The 17199-nt window shown below is 35.2% G+C and overlaps 1 protein-coding gene across 1 annotated transcript in view; it reads left to right on the top strand.

The window, feature by feature from the left end:
* The window catches only part of Cntnap2 (contactin associated protein 2), a 2034995-nt gene that overhangs the window by 248329 nt on the left and 1769467 nt on the right, over nt 1–17199 (top strand). The gene's annotated exons all lie outside the window — the stretch shown is intronic.

Raw genomic sequence — 17199 nt, 5'->3', positions numbered from 1 at the left:
CTTAAAATGAGATGCAAACCCACGAGGACAGCTTAATCATGCTGGAGAGAAACCTGCCTGGAGAAGTAGTCACTCACATTAACTTAATGCATTGTCACTCTGAAAGTGTCTGGAACTGCTAACTCCACAAAGGTCTTTACAACTTAAGCTTAAGGAATTCCTTAGATAAAACTAGGTTTCTGTGTGTTTGCCCATGTCAACCTAAAAAATGGGCAAAAGAAGGTTAGGTGGGAAGATGATTTATTTTTCTGACAAAATGAAAATCCTTTCATTTAAAATTTTGGAAACATTAACAGTTAAAATAAAGTTTTGCTTCTAGTTAAAATCTTTGGGTACTTCATGAACCCACTTCTTGAAATTAATTACTAAAATGTAGATCTGAACCCAGTAACTTAACAACATATTTTTTTCAATAGTTTCTTTCTTCATTTGCATACCTAAAGAAATAGTTTATTATTTTTTTCAATGTAAAATTAATGACTACGTAATTTTGTTAATTTATCTATTTGACTTATGAACATTGCATATATTGAAAGAAAAAATGATTTTAATAAATTATACTTGACATACGGATTGATCATTTTCATTTTATATATATTCTCTATGTTTTGGTTAGTATTAACTAAAGAGTATAATCAATCCATATTTTCATTTTATTCATAATGCTAATAATATATTTTTTAAATTAATTATGGTCTCAGCTCTATAAATTTTGACATTCATAAAATAATGTTGATAATATAATTTAATTATTACCACTAGGTTTTTAACATCACACTTAGGTGAAATCATAATTATGATGCATTCCATCAAGTTTTAACCAAAAGCTGACAAGATGGCTCACATGTTAGAACACATGCTGTTCTTGTAGAGGACAAGCTTTAGCATCCAGATCTTGGCTCACAACCACTTGTAACTCTAATTGCAGGGCATCCCAAGTCCTCTCCTGACATAGGTGCTGTGTACAGGTGGTGCACATCTATATACCCAGGCAAATCTCATGCACATAAAATAAAAATAACTACATTTTTTAAATCAACAAAATTTTAATCATTTTGCAAGTGAGCAGATTTCTATATTTTGTTATAATTATGTAATATTATAATACAATACACAAAGTTATTTTGTGACTCTTACTAGTTTGCATAAATACATTAACTGTAGTATTTCAAATAATATAAATTTGTTAGGTATTTTTTAAAGCTTTAGGGGTCTTTAAGTTAAGGTATTGCTTTGAGGAGGAAAAGTAGATCATTAATGGAATCAAATGCTGTTATCCCTGATTAAATACATTTTAAATTATTGATGCTATTTTTCAAATGAAATAGAACAAAAGCCAAGACTACAGAGTAAGCAACAGTATTGACCTAGCAAGAACACAAATGTAAATAATCTGAAACTGCTGTCACATTACTTAATCAGTATTATTCTTTAATACAATTGGTCAAAGAAAATCTTAAATATAAGTCACCCAAGGGTAGGTTGGTGCTTCAGTGGCTAAAAGTGTTATTAGGTCAAGCTTAATAATCTCAGTTCCATACCTAGAACTCACATCAAAACTGGATGCAGTGAGAAACAGCCATATTCCCAATAACTACAAAGAGATGAGGGCCTGAGGCAAGAGAATCACATAGAAACTCACAGGCCAGCTTCTCTGGAGCACACAGCACAGCAACAGAAAAGACCTGCTGCCTGACAATGTGGGAACCCACCTCCTAATTTTGTCCTCTTACCATCACACGCATGTACTGGACTCTGACATACACACACTCTCCTCTTTCCCTCTGTCGCCTTCTCTACCCCCCAGCCCCCGCCTTCTCTCTGGTTCTCCTCAACCACTGAACTATAACTAAAATGGAAAGTTAGCCTTGTCTCCGGTGAGACAATTAAGTTTTCAGTTTCTCTTGAGCTAAGAACATAGTTATGGCTCTGGATCATTGATTCAAAGAAACAAACTAAATTACACTGTTTTTCATAACTTGAAAAGGAGGAGAATCTTAACTGGTGTGCTCTCAAGTAGACTTTCCTTCAGGAAATGCTTCTTATCACACAGCATTAAGACTTTCCAAGAGGGTTTCAAGATTGAAAATTATAGAAAGAAACTGGGAGAAGAAGTGATGCCTGTATGAGATGCATCTGTCTGAGCTCTGCCCAGGGGTTTGAGCAAGGACAGCAGGCATGGCTGGATACTGAGATTATACTGTACCCATCCCGTTGGGCTGACACCTTTAGCAGGTACAGTGTGCCCACATTGACCTAGGTGCTCTCTCGCAAGAGCATGTTCTGTCATTCACCCAGATTCCAGACCCTCCCTACCAATCCTGAGCTACTATCTACCCATAAGGTATTTCCAAATGAATGCCTCATCTTACTCTGGCCTCCTCCAAACCAATTTTATACTTATGACAGTGTGATCTCTTTTAGTATAAATAAGAACATTCAAAGTTTGTTTCTTACTAGTTTTTAAATTTTACTCATTGCTTTAAGAAAAAAATCCCCAATTCTTGGAGTATGACAAATCCCCACCCCATCTCCAATAAATAATAAATAAATTGAAAGACAAAACAAAGCTGGTCATGTTGGTGCATGCCCCTGAGTTTGAGGCCAGCCTAGTCTATATAGTGATTTCCAAGACATTCAGGGCTACGTAGAGGGACCCTGTTTGAGTCTGTCCCTGTGTATATCTCCATTCCAATCTTCATTGCACTGGCAGTCACCATTAAGCCCTCCCCTCTCATTGCCATCACTACGGAGAGCAGTGACCTTTGTCTCTTCCTTCTCCATGTCCTGCTGTTCCTTGGCTGATAGCTGGAGTTTGTCTTTGGCATCAATAGCTCACAGCCTTCTCAGTTTTTTTTAAACTTTCATTCCTCATGCATAAAGTGGTTCCAAAGGGATCTTCGTTTTGAACCAAATAGTATTGTCTTCCAGAAAATGAATATTGCATTAAATATCTGAAGTAATCAGCACGTTTGAGAAGTTAATATAGTTCTATGTGTCATAATGTGTAGAAAAATAATATTCAATAAAACCAGTCACTTCAAATCAAACAAAAAAACACAAGTAATTTTAAAAGAATTTATTTTAATAGAAGTTTAGCAGCAATTGATAAATTATTTTAGCTAAATAAAATGGCTTAAATTTTGAGTTAGAACCTTGCTTTGTATTAGAGGTTAACCTCAGACTCCTGATACCCTTCTCTCAGTATCCCAAATGGTGGGGTTGTAGACATGTAACAACAGTCTTAGAAATTAATTTCATTTTAAAGATAAATTTAAAAAATTTAAATAGTTGGCAACTCATGTACCCTGTGTTTATCACAAGGTAAACAAGGGATTAAATCATTCAAGAAATGACATAGAAACTATTCAGCTTAATTAGGCATTTGCACATCTTGTCCTTTAAAATAACATATGTCGGTGTGATATATAAGTGATAAATAACATGCCTGTCATAAAAGTTTGTTGTGAGTATAATATCAAAACACTTAGTTTGGCTCTTTTCCTAACTTTCTCTCTTTTCTATAGGTATTGTCCTTCTTAATTTAAATGCCAATTAGTAAACCTTCCTCCCTCAAACTTTTGAACATCCCAATGAGGATTTTTATCCCTAATGTAAACACAAATTCTTTCTTTCAAACTACTCTTAGGCAATTATGTAGATCAGTATATCTGGCTAATTTTTAATTGTCATTTTGGTACAACCTAGATTCATCTAGGAAGAGTCTCATTGAGAAACTATATCAGCTTAGCCTAGGAAGCCTGTCTAGAGGAGATTGCCTTGATTGAGTTCATTGTTTTAGGAAGACCCAGACCGAAAGGAAGAAGACTAACCCTGCCTGTTTGGAGCTCTGGACTATGTAAGAGTGGGGAAAGTTAGTACTAAGCACGCATGCATTTATTCTCTCTGTTCTTTATTATGATGTGACTAGTTGCTTTCAGATCCCTACCTTGACTTTTCCATGCTGATGGGTTGTATCCTGGAATTGTGAGCTAAAATAAGTCTTTTCTACCTTAAGTTGCTTTTGTTTTTCTATCATAGCAACAGGAATGAATCCAATGATAGAGAAAAAATGGTGCAGATTCACAAGGAGAGCTTCAGATGCTTACCTAGTTTACTTCAGCATATTAAGGTCTTACTGGTGTCTAAGAGATTACTGATTATGAAGTAACTTTTAGGGTCCTTCTGAATCACCTCTGTTTTACATGACTTTTTTCCCAAGGACACTAGTGACTACTTAGTAATGTCCTGCTCCCTATCAACTTTAAAACTGGTGCTGGAAGAGGCCATATCATCAACCTTCAAGTGAAGGAAGCAAGGGCTCCTCCTATCTGACTTCATGTCTCTCTCCTTTTTGCTCTATATTTTCCCAGATTTCCTGATTTGCAAACATAGGGTGTTTTTTAATCACATCATCAGTGTTATTCCCTAGAATAAGAAAGAACAAATTCTTCCCTGTGTGCCAAATCCTTTAGACTTCTTCTCTTGTTAATAAAATTTCATTTGCATACAATCACATCCATTTGTATTATTGTCTCTGCTTTTTGTTCATGCTAGAAGGACAACCCCAAATACTCAGAACAGAGCCTCTGTGGACATAAAGTCTGAAATAGTTGCTCTTTATGAAAACAGATGCTGAATTTTCACTAGAGGACTGCAAGCAAAACCCATTAATGTATTAAATAATATTGTTGAAATTCCATTGGGCACTTTATCAATTATTAGTTTTTGCCTCATTGAAATTATGTTTCATAGGCCAACATCTCTAGTCCTCCAGATCCCTAGATGGATAAGACCACCATTGTACTCCCCTTGTCTGTGTTTGATTTTCTTGGGTTTTATGTGTCAGTGAAGTCATACAATATTGGTCTTTCTGTACCTATCTTATGTCACTCACAAACACTCACAAATGACAAGATTTCCTTTTTAATGTTGAATTATGCACAGTTTATCCGCTATTATATATGTATAAATACTACATATATTTATAATATATAATATATTTATTTTATATATATATATTATATATATATATATATATATATATCTACAGACACATATACACACCCTCACATTCTCTTCATTCACCACTTGGTGACCCTCAGTTTGACTCCATGTTCTGGCTGGGGTGAAGAGTGCTACACAGCACATGAGGCTCTATCACCCTTCACGATGACTACAGCTAAAGAGACTTGGTGACATACCAGACAGAAACAATGTATAGCAGAAGTCCCTTTGGCTCACAGCTGGAGAGGACACTGCATCATGAGAATGACGTCATGTTAGAGAAACTTGAGGCAGCTAGTCAAATTGCATCCCTAATTATGAAGCAGAGAGAAGGGGATGAAGACTAGTACTCAGCTCACTTTCTTTTTACACAGCCTGTGCCTCTAGTCCATGAAATGATGGGCCTTACAGCTAAAATGTGTCTTCCTACCTCAGTTCATATCTAGAAAGTCACTCACTGACATCCAGATATTTGTCTCCAAAACCTGTCAAGTTGATAGCTAATATTAACCATCACCGTGCATGTAACTGATGTTTTCTAATAGACTTTACTTATTCTCATTGCATGCACACACCAATTCCAGATTCTAGGCAAGTAGGATACAGTATAAGCTAATTTGTTTCATTTATCCATTTCAGAATTCAAACACTTAACAAAACATTATGATGTACAGCTTAAATATGTACAATTTCTTGTTTGATGTTTATGCATCAAAACAACATAATTTTATAAAAACATTTATGATGGTAATGATTCCACGTATGTCATGCCAAGATTCACACACAACAATCAGAGTTTAGATTGCTGTATATGGAAGGTTTTAAGGCAGCTTTGGAATGAATGCAAAAGACTTAACACACTGCTTTCCCTGAAGATCTGAGGTGCAGCTCAAGTTGGCCAGCAGGGGGTGCTCTACCATACTTGGTGAATTTCTTATCTCCAGAGAAGGAAGTGCAGAGGACTTTACCTTTTCTGAAAGTTGTGTTCATTACCAAATAAATAAATAAATAAAAATAATAAAAATTTTAAAAAAGTTGTAGTTGGGTTTTGCTATTTTCTTGTTCTAGCTCTGTTATTTTCTTTTTCTAAAGACAAGCTAAAGCATCCCTGGAACAGAAATTCCTTGTTTGAGTTTGGTGAAATCAGGCCAGAGGAATCAGATAAAGGTTTGATTGGATTCCCTCAGGCACACACGTGACTACTGACTGCCTTCCTGCTCTGGACACCCTCTATTCTTACCTTGTGAGATTTATGTAGCATATTTCCTCCAAAGTACTAAAGATGCATGGTATAGAAGTTTAAAGTTATTGCGGCAATCTCTCTCAGCTGCATAAGAAGGCAGCCATGCCTTACCTGTGAGGAGGAGCTGTAAGTCCCTTAGATGGCTTGTCTAGAATTCATTCACCAGCTGAAGCCAACCGACCCAGAAGCAGTGCTTGCAGGGATGGTTATAAAGCCCATGAATTTTGTGCGGCTCCTCTGACATGCCTATGGCATCTTAAAGCTGGGAGATGGGGGTTTTAGTGTCTTCTTAGAGCAGTAGCTCTCAACCTTCCCAATGCTGTGACCCTTTACTATGGTTATGGTGAGCCCCCAACCATAAAATTATTTTCATTGCTACTTCACAACTGTAACTTTGCTACTCTTATGAATGGTAATATAAATATCTGTTTTTTCCAATGGTCTTGTGTAACCCCTGTGAAAAGGTCTATGGGCACAAGCGGGTTGCAACACATAGGTTGAGAACGTCTATACCAGAGTAAATCCTTACCTGCAGCTTACGAAAGTGGACATGTTCTCTAGACCAAGTCAGATAGAACTTTAATTTTTTTTCATTTTTTAAATTTATTTATTAAATTTAATTTTACATATCAGCCACGGATTCCCTTGTTCTCCCCTCTCCAACCCCCCCCCCGCCTTTCCCCCAGCCCACTCCCCATTCTCATCTCCTCCAGGGCAAAAAATCCCCCGAGGATTGAGTTCAACCTGGATCGATTCAGTCCAGGCAGGTCCAGTTCCCTCCACCCAGGCTGAGCCAAGTGTCCCTGTATAAGCCCCAGGTTCCAAATTGCCAGTTCATGCACTGAGGACAGGACCAGGTCCCACTGTCTGGATGCCTCCCAAGCAGATCAAGCTAATCAACATTCTAAGGCCACCTGGCCAAACATCCTAATTGTCGTGCTAGAAACCCATCCAATGACTGAGGGAACCGGATGCAGAGATCCATGGTCAGGCCCCAGGTAGAGCTCCAGGAGTCCAATTGGTAAGAAAGAGGAGGGTTTGTATGAGCGAGAATTGTTGAGACCAAGGTTGGAAAAAGCACAGGGACAAATATACAAGGGAAAGGAAACACATGAACTATGAACCAATAGCTGAGGACCCCCCAACTGGATCAGGCCCTCCGGATAAATAAGACAGTTGATTAGCAGATAGAACTTTAGATTCCAAACACTTGAAAAATGTTTTGAATTGGCCACAAAATAGGAATTCTTCGTGTTACTCTTATAGAGGCACAAACTGGGGGGGGGGGGATTTTCAATATAAGTAATTTTAAAAAATACAGTAAAATGTAGCACGTGGTAATAAAAGAAAGAGACTTTTCCCATGCATAAGCTAGGAAGGGTCTCTGAAATGATGTTTTTTGTACAAAATACACATGACAGATGCAGGAAGGAGCACAGTGAGATCTCGGAGAGGAGGTCAGCATGCTGCAGAACACAGGCAGGGCATGTTGCATGTTCTAGAATATTCTTTCATTCTGCCATGCAACATTTCTTAAAAGCTTGGAGTTTTTGTGCATTTCTCAAGCTCCTAGAAAGGAAATGTAAAACAAAGAGGTAAATAAATTAAGAGGTATAGGTCTTCCTGAGAAAAATAAAGTATCTGGATAAAGGCCCATCAAAGACTGTTGGAAATGCACAGTTTTTTAACTCTTGGGAAGGAACATTGTAAATAAACCCCTCCCTCAGCTGTGAAGGTGGATAATAGTTTCAGCCTTAGAAGAATGCTACAGTATTTGGAGCAGTCTGAATGTGTGACATTTTAAATTCTCTTCCTGCTCCTCTTCCTCCTCCTTAGCAAACACTCAGGTATAAGGGACTGTTGCAGAGAATGTGACCCAAGGAAAAAAAAAAAAGCCTGTTGGATGTGGGTGTGGGTGCTTTCTTGGATAAGAAAGTATATTCTATGACCAAGGCAGAATAACAGGAAAGGGTAAGCTGTGCAAAGGGAGAGATACTTTTTAAAAGCTGGTATCAGCACAATTCTAAACCAGATCACATCTCTGATTTTTCAAGTTAATAGACTAAGGTAAGATCATCGTCTGTGGGAAAAGCGGGGGAGAACAGGAAGAAGCATACTGGGAAAACAGAGACAATTCAATCATAACTAGCACTTGAAAAAAAAAGAAGAATCATTAGGATGCTAAGGTGCAGATGCTGCCTCTTTACGCCGGGTTTGCCATGTGCCTAGAGAAGCATGCCAGATTCTATTGGAGCTTCCATGCAAAAGTCACAGTTGAAAGCTTCAGTTCATGAGCAAGACAGCAGAAACCATGGCGATATTAACTGCCTGGGCAAGCATTCATTTCAGAACAAAATGATAGCTCCCATGAAGGAAGGGGGTGCATTTAGAAAAGTGATTCTTTTTTATATTACTCTGGTATTTCTGACCCTCAGTGCACTCACTTTGATTATACTGTGCCTTGTTATGATATTAGAAATTAATTTGAAGCACATTGTGGCTTTACTTAAAAATAATTGGGTAGTTTGCATTAAGTAATTTTTTTTTAAAATTTATACTTACAAATACATTAAAGCTAATAACATGAAACTCTGCTGGCTTTTATAGCCAAAAGGAAAATTAGGAGTATTGTTTAATAAACTCTTTGGAAATTACAACTGTTACCTTAATGCAACTCATTCCAATTATCATTACCTTCACGTTTATAATTAGCCCCACATGTTTTAAAATATCAATAATTAAGATCCTTTACATTATAGCTGCATAAGCAAATATCTACAAATTTTATCCCTTATAGTTTTAGATAATCAAGTAAAATAGTTGTATAACAAAATCATGTTATTTTTCATGTTAGTGCTTTTATGAAGTAGAAATGTGTTGGGGCAACTGTTAGTGTGCTGAGGTATATATATATATATGTACCATATATATACATACATATATATATGTGTGTGTGTGTATGTGTGTGTGTGTGTGTGTGTGTGTGTAACAGAATTGCAAAAATTAAACAGCTCTTATGTTCTGGGGAGTAAAAATGGTCTTTAAAGAGAAAATATTACCTATATATTCACCATAGAAAATATTTTCACAACTTCAAAGTTCCCTATTAAACCCTTCTTTGGAAAAAAATGTTCATTATGCTTGTCTATACAAGGTTTTAAATGGGTTTTAATTAATTATGTATAAAATGAAACGATATAAGTTGAACTTCTGTAATTCTATGACATTTACAACATTCAAAAGATAAGAATATACATGTTTAAGCTACATCACTAGAATAAAAATATTATGGCTAGTATATGTGTTCATAGATATTTTGTTTCTAATTTTAATGTAGGAATTTATATGTAGAGTATTCTCCAAAACAAAACAAAAAACAGCATTCAACTATTCATTTTATAACTGTAACATCTTATAAAGTCCTAATAACTTCTTGGGGGGATTGTAGTTGCCATCTTATGGCTAATTTGATCTCTGCTTATTATAGTTCCTTCATACAGAAATGGCTTTCTAGTGTATCTCAAATATCCCTTGCTTGAAGTCTTCACCACATTTGATTTACCATTTATTACTTTTTTTAATTTGAAGACAAAGAGGAGCTATATTGTCACTTTCATTGTGGTGTTAAGACATGTAATATCTATGCACTAAAAATGATGTAATGTTAAAATATAGGAGAAATAATTTTAAAAACAATATAATAAAATGCTATTGATAAAAGTCTGAAAATGAATTGATCCATTTCCGAAATATGGTATGCCGTCTGGTCCTCTCACCTTAGAAGCACTGAGTGAGAAGAAATTAGACCCTTTCCTAAGATATTATGCTATAGATGCACTCTTCATGCATACAATAAGTTTGATATTTGCTGAGAGTCAGGGGACAGCAGAGGAAGATGAATTCTTAACAATGTCTGCTCATATTTAACCACCCTAAGACACTTTAACTCTTGTCCATCCTTTATTCTAGTAAAACTGTCTTGGACAAAAGATATATGTCTACAAAGCTCTCTACACTGTCAGAGAGGAAAGCTATGCTGGGAAACTTGCAGGACTGGCTGTCACTTTTCTGCTTGAATTATCGTTATTTCACTAACTAGTTATCTTTTTCACATCTATTGTGACTAGAGAATGAGATGTAGCAGCAATCTTTGTGCAATGCCATTTGTACACTAAATTTATGCTGTAGATTTGCATGCTAAGTGCCTCGCTGGCAAGAGGAACTCTCAGAAACAGCATGTTTATGCCACCATTTGTGTCTAAATTGGAATTCTAAAGCAGACCCAAGTCAAATATGGAGGCATGTCGAGGTGCTTATCTTAAGTCAAGCATGGACTCTACTTAGCATCATAGTCACTATTTTTTTTTTTTGAGTTTTTCTTCTTCTTTTTTTCCCTTCAGGTATTATCATAACCCGTACTTATTTTTATTGATTGTTTTAAATCATGTTGTCAAAAATTATATTTAGTTAAAATGATGTGATCTAGAATTTCAGAGGAATCACAGACAGCAGTTTAATGTAAAGGTTGTATAATTCTTCAGACACTCATTGTCTTAAAAAGAACATAGGACTGTGTGACTGGCCTGTTTTGCAGGAAAAGAAAAGATTACAACCTTCAGCCAGGCTCAGAACTTGGAGACTGTGGTCTCTGCAGAGTTTCTGGGTGGTAACCCCATTGCTCTGGACTTGTAGGGGGTCTATGTCACTCTTCAGGAAATTGCTAAGTTGCAGTTGGAATCTCCACACTGACTTAAACTTCTTTAAATAATCCCAAAGGAAGTTCTTAGAAAATGTACAAATTGAATCCTAAATATTTTGAGTTAGAAATAAATGAAAAACTAAATAAAGCATGGTATTCACTCATATGTCTTTACAAGCTAATTTCCTCTGTCACAGATTGTTAGTATCCACTGTGCGGTTTAGAATTTTTGTATATATTCTTGGTAGTTGTAGAAACAGACAATTAGTAGCAGGTGACTACTAATGTTTTTCACTAGTGGAATTTTTTTTTTCGAGTTTACAAATATCTATAGACATACTCTTTTATTATTAAGGTCTTAAATATTCTAAAATACATCCAGGAAATGAGTGTTAATATCTTTAGTGTGCTTCCCCTGCATTCCTAGAATATGAATGCTACCTAAAATGAGATAATATACAATCTTTGGGAAAAGATGTGTTGAAGTGTGTCTTGTAGAACTATGTGAAGTCTTTATCCTCCCTGTATAAGTGACTTTCTCTAGAAGATGATTTCTCACATAATCCTGAGAGGAGGTCTTTAGCTTGGCAGCAGTGCTCTTATAAAAAGGAAATTTGGTATTACAGACAGACATGCACAGAGAAAGACAATGTGAAGACACAGGCCCTTTGAAAAGGGTCTTCAGTACAGCACATTAATCACCACAGATAAAAGACAAAGCAAACCATTTTTTAACTTGTCAGAGCTGTTCCCATTGAAGATATCCTCCAGCAATAGTGAGGAAAGAGGAAAAGATCATGCCAAGGATTCCCTGAGAGTGTAAGGTAGAAGACGGACAGAGAAACTATCCCCATGGTCATCAGAAGGTGTGACTACCCAACCAACATGTGGATGCTGTTCTCATAATTCAGAAACAGAAACTCTGCATTATTTATTATTAAGTTACCTGATGCTCAGTGTTTGGTTAAGGCTGCTCTAGGGAAATAGTATATTATTGTGTATGAATTAATCATTTTAATTCTTCATATTTTCAGAAGACAAACATTCAAACAAAAGACTTTGTACTTCTAAATTTATAAATGACTACACTCATGTCACCAGAATGCCACATGTTAGTTTCCTTTGAAAGATCACCAAAGTCTACAAACGTTACAACTCTGATTACTTTGGACATTATCCTCAATACTCTGAGTGTAGGGTTTGATAAAGAATGAGTAAACATTTAGATAAGTTAAAAGAAAAATCTTTGGTTACATTATAGGGTGTGTATAAACAGTCTTCATGAAAACATGCTAACAATGGAGAAAACAAAACAGCAGAGATTTCCACATCTCAGAACAGATTCCATTTGAGCTCCCCTCGCATCATAGTGTGGAAAGACTGGGTGTCACACTCACAAGGCACTTTTTCACTGAGCCCTGGAGTTCAGAGGACTTGAGAATATTAGAGTCATAACAAAAAGGGAACTGAGAAGCTTGGCATTACTTTCCCAGTGCACTTATTTTAACTTTGAAGGCTAACTTTTAATTGGATAAAACAATTCGAGCAACCTGTCTAGAGCGCAGCTGTTGGCAGTTCACCTTCAAGCTTCAAGGACTGAATAAATGCTCCTTTGGCTTCAGAACAACTAAACCTCACTTCTGCAAATGTCTCTTTTAATGAACATATCCCATGTCTTGCCTTCTCACTTCCTGCTCTCAAATGTCTCTCTCTACCTCCTGTCTTCCCAATCTGCAGAAGAGAGATGCAAAGAGTTGCAATAGTGAACTCCTGATTTTTAGAAAGGAGGTACTTTTTCCTCAATTTAAATTTGTATCCTATTTTAAGGTGAAAAGTGTTTTTTTTTTAATTAATGCTTGTAGACCATCGTTAATTTATAAGAGAAAAGTAGACACAGCAATGCACTTGAAAACAGAGATCTATCACAAGTTTTGTTGTTCATTCCCTTGCCCCAATGTAAAACCCATCCTTAAACTATCCTTTCAGACAATTATCCATAATCCTATAGAATGTTTATGTTGATAGGGAAAGGTTCTCTGGTAAGCTCCTATGTTCTTGATCACCATAACACATATGAAAACACTCACTATTAGAGTAACTACATTATTTTAGACAGGGCCCATGAAAGGAGAAGTGGTCACTTGCTGATATCACTGTTGCATACTTAGACAGATTACGTTGCTCTCAGGACATAGACACTCAGTATCTTTGAGAATTAGTGCATGGGGTAGAAAGAACAGTTAGGAGAGAGTTTGCATTGCCACATGCAGAATGTCCTGGTGATAACATTCTAACTGAGGTGACAAATATCAAAATTCTCTGCACAAAGACTTTCTGCATTATGTGGAGCTCTGCTGGGGAAAATGTACTTAAAAAATGAAAGGGCACTCACAAAAGTGTAAGAAAAAGAACATCATGTGGAGAAGAAAAAAAGTGAGTTTAGAATTTGGGATTTAGTGAGTTTTACAGGATCAGTAAGCTTTTACATCTCCTTCTAAAATGATGGGGTTTTAGAGTGGAATTTATTTTGCTATTGACTACACTTCCAAAAATATGTGCATCATGTTACTGACATAGAGTTAGAGAAAGTTATCTTAATAGCCCAACTTGACTATCAATTGTACTACTGACTAAGTACAGAGAAATAATGGATCACAGAAATAGAGAACTTTAGATGCAAATCTTATGGCTATTGCAAGTTTGGCTTCCCATCCACTGATGGGTTTTTATGTTTATTTAGAATAATAGTAATATGTATATTCATGCAGAACTTTCATTCAAACACAATTAAATTAAATTTAAAATTAAATCTAACTTAATATTAGGTGGGAAAAGCATATACAGAATGCTATTCAGAAAACAAACATTTAAATATTAAAGTTGATATTATATATTAGCATTATAATATTTAAAGTAAAATTAAACTAATTGATAATTTAAGTGCTTATGATTTTTAAAGTACAAACAACTTTAAGAACATTGAAAATATTAAAAATTTACTAACTGCATAAAATGACATCATGTATATTTGTATTAATAAAAGTTAAGCAATTATATATACATATAGTACATATTACATATGTAAGATATGTATGCAAGAAGAATCATAGAAGCATTTAAATACACACACATATATAATTATGTGGGTGTGTCTTTTGTGTTTTTTGTCTTTAACTATTTTTGAAAGGCTGACAGAAAAGCTATAGAAACAATCGTCACAGGAATATGTTTCAGACACATTGTGGAGAGATACATTTATGCCAAAGACTGTCCTAAGTATTCTGCATCTGTAACCTAGCTGTGTAAACGTGTCTCATGAGGTAGAGTTTCATTATGATGATTAACTTCCACATTCTAGGCATGAAAATACTAAGGCAGTGGTTACCCCTTAAAGCAACCAGTATGGGAGCCCACCACTCATCCAATCATTAGCATGGGGTAACCTCAAGCCATCTTACATTATTTTAGATATTTTTTTTTTAACTTCAGTATTTGTAAGTGTATATTTCTTTATGGAGTTATAGTAACAGAATATGTGTTAATGATAGTAGAGTAAGTATTAATGAGTATCAAACACATATCTATTTTAAGCAAATGGTCTTATAATACCGTATGTCAACACTACTGTTTAAAAACCCAAATCTCATAGAAGGAGAGTAATATATTTCATATGAAGGTGAAGAGTGATGAGGGCAGGAAGACGTCGATGGGAGATGCCACATTTCAGGAGGACAGTAGGAGTACTTTTCAATAGCTTTGTGATATATTGTAGAATTGAGCTGGGAATGACTGGCATATTAACCAATCTAGGCACACTCTTTATTTTAATGAGCCTTGACTGGGCTCATCTGTGATGTTTCATAATGTATTTGAGTTCTGTGAGCAGTTAGTTATCGGGATCTCTATATACCTTGTTCTGTTCTCCTCCATGCGAAGACCTTTGAGTTTGAAACAAGGGGCATCACATTGACTTTCAACAGGAGGGTGGTATGTTTGCCACTCTCTTCATTCTTCTCAGCACACAGTTAGGATTTAACCAGTAAGTCTATATTTGAATTTTTAAATTTGCTTGTATAAAGCAATTGTTTATTTTCTATTTCTTTTTTGATGCCTCTTACCATTAAAAACCTGGGTAATTACAACCCAGTTGGTAGAATTTTATCCCAAAGAAAAGATTCAGTGAGTCAGTCTCTTCATCATCACTGTGGAGAAGGAAGAATGAGTGTTCCACTAGTTGTGAATTACTAAAAATATATCCCAAGGCTTCTACTAATACTAATAATATATATATGTTATATTTCTCATGTAATATATATATATATATATTTCTCATGTTATATAACACGCATACATATACATATATACTATACACACACACACACACACACACACATATAATATAAACCTTTAGAATCAGGAAAGTACTCATCATCATCTAATAGCAATCTGGATAAAAAGACCCATCAATTTGCAGAATTAGTCAGAACCCTCTTCATAAGAATTCTCAGATCATGAAGCTCTTATTTAAATGCAACAATAGAAACAATGCCATTGACTTCACTTATGTCTGTTTCCTGAAGCTTTTCTTTGCCAAGTTTAGCTTTGTCCTTTGGAGTAACTATTCAGAACGACGTTTCTCATATATAAGGTTGTCTGTCTACTCTTTAAAGCATATGGTAAGTAACCTATCTATTTTTTACAGCAAAGAATTCATTGCTGTAAATTTGTAACCAGCACTTCTGAGTGTGTAATATTTGGCAAATCAAATTCTCTAATTCTTAGCATGAATTTATATACTAACATCTACAACCTACCCAAGCATCAGGCTGTGTTTTTTTCATAATGAAGAAATTGAGTTGTTAAATATGTAACAACCATCCCAAGGGCATGTGCCCAGCTAGTAAGGCATAGAAACTTTAATATTTGAAAGATGTTCTCACACCTAAGATCCAAAAAATATGTAGAAGCAGAAAGAACCCTGAGAATAGATAACAGCAGAGAGTAATGGACAATGAATACAACAATCAAATTAATACAATCAAGTGATATATATATATATATATATATATATATATATAATATATGTCTATTATGTATCATATATGTATATTATATGAAATAACAAAATTAAATTTAACATGATGTCCAATTAGTCCATAATAATACAATAAAAGGACTAATAATGAAGTCATATGTCTGGTTAGTATGAATAAAGACTTCCCAACTCTAGGCCAAATATTTGTATTTGTGTTTTATTGAATATACAACCAATGCATTTTTGCATTACATCCTTGTGACTTCAAAGTCTTTAAAAATAATTTTGCTAGGAACTTTAAAAAAAAAGCATCATTATGGAAGAAATCATCCTTTCTCATTTTTTTGGTTTCATACATTAAAGAAAAATAATGAATGCATGATCATTTAAGGTATCCAGGATATCCTTTACCACTCTGTGTTTTAGAAATCGGTAGTTAAGAACAACAGGAGACACTATGTGTTAGTCTTTTCCAGATCTAAACACAAAAAAAGAATCCACTGCCTGTAGAACACACTTATTTTTAAAAATCACACAGGGAAGTCAGTCTCCCGAGAAATTTTAACTATTTATAGGTTTAATAGTATATATTCAAAAAAAGAAAATGATTCCTTCAGATAACATGTTTCTGTTAAATAATGATCAAATAGACAATTGCTTTAACCATTTCTCCAAACATCATTCTGTGAATCTCTTAAGTCATGTTCATTCTTTTGACAGCCAAAAATTAAGACGTAATTTTTCTTGTCACACCCAATAATATAGAACTTCTGTGCCAAGTTGTGTATTTGTTTATCATTCAGAAGTCTGCCGTAGTGTATTTTCTTCAAAATGGTAACTCTCCTCAGAAAGCACTGCAGCCTGGAAATGATGGCACCATAATTGTATTTGATTCTCTTTGATGGTAAAAAAAAAAAAATATCAATACTCAGTGTCATTCAGATAATGCTGAGATTTCTCCTAATGGAAAGAATATTAGGCAGATAGAAAATGAGAATTTTGCATTAGCTCCACCATCAATTCTGCTTTTCCTCTTGCCAGGAAAAAAAAAAGAAAACAATATTTAACTATGACAAAGGTTGCACTTGACTCTTAAGGTGTGGCAGGAGACATAATTTTATTTCTGACTTCCTTCTGAAGTGTGAAGAGCAAAAGAGAAAAAACAGTTGCAAAGTTTAATTAGCGCTCTGCCTTTAATGTACTTGAGTGTTGGTT

This window comes from Peromyscus leucopus, chromosome 3 (genome assembly GCF_004664715.2).
Source record: "Peromyscus leucopus breed LL Stock chromosome 3, UCI_PerLeu_2.1, whole genome shotgun sequence".
In the NCBI taxonomy this organism is placed as follows: Eukaryota; Metazoa; Chordata; class Mammalia; order Rodentia; family Cricetidae; genus Peromyscus; species Peromyscus leucopus.
Note: the sequence above shows the minus strand (reverse complement) of the source record. Positions and strands in the feature narration are given on the sequence as shown.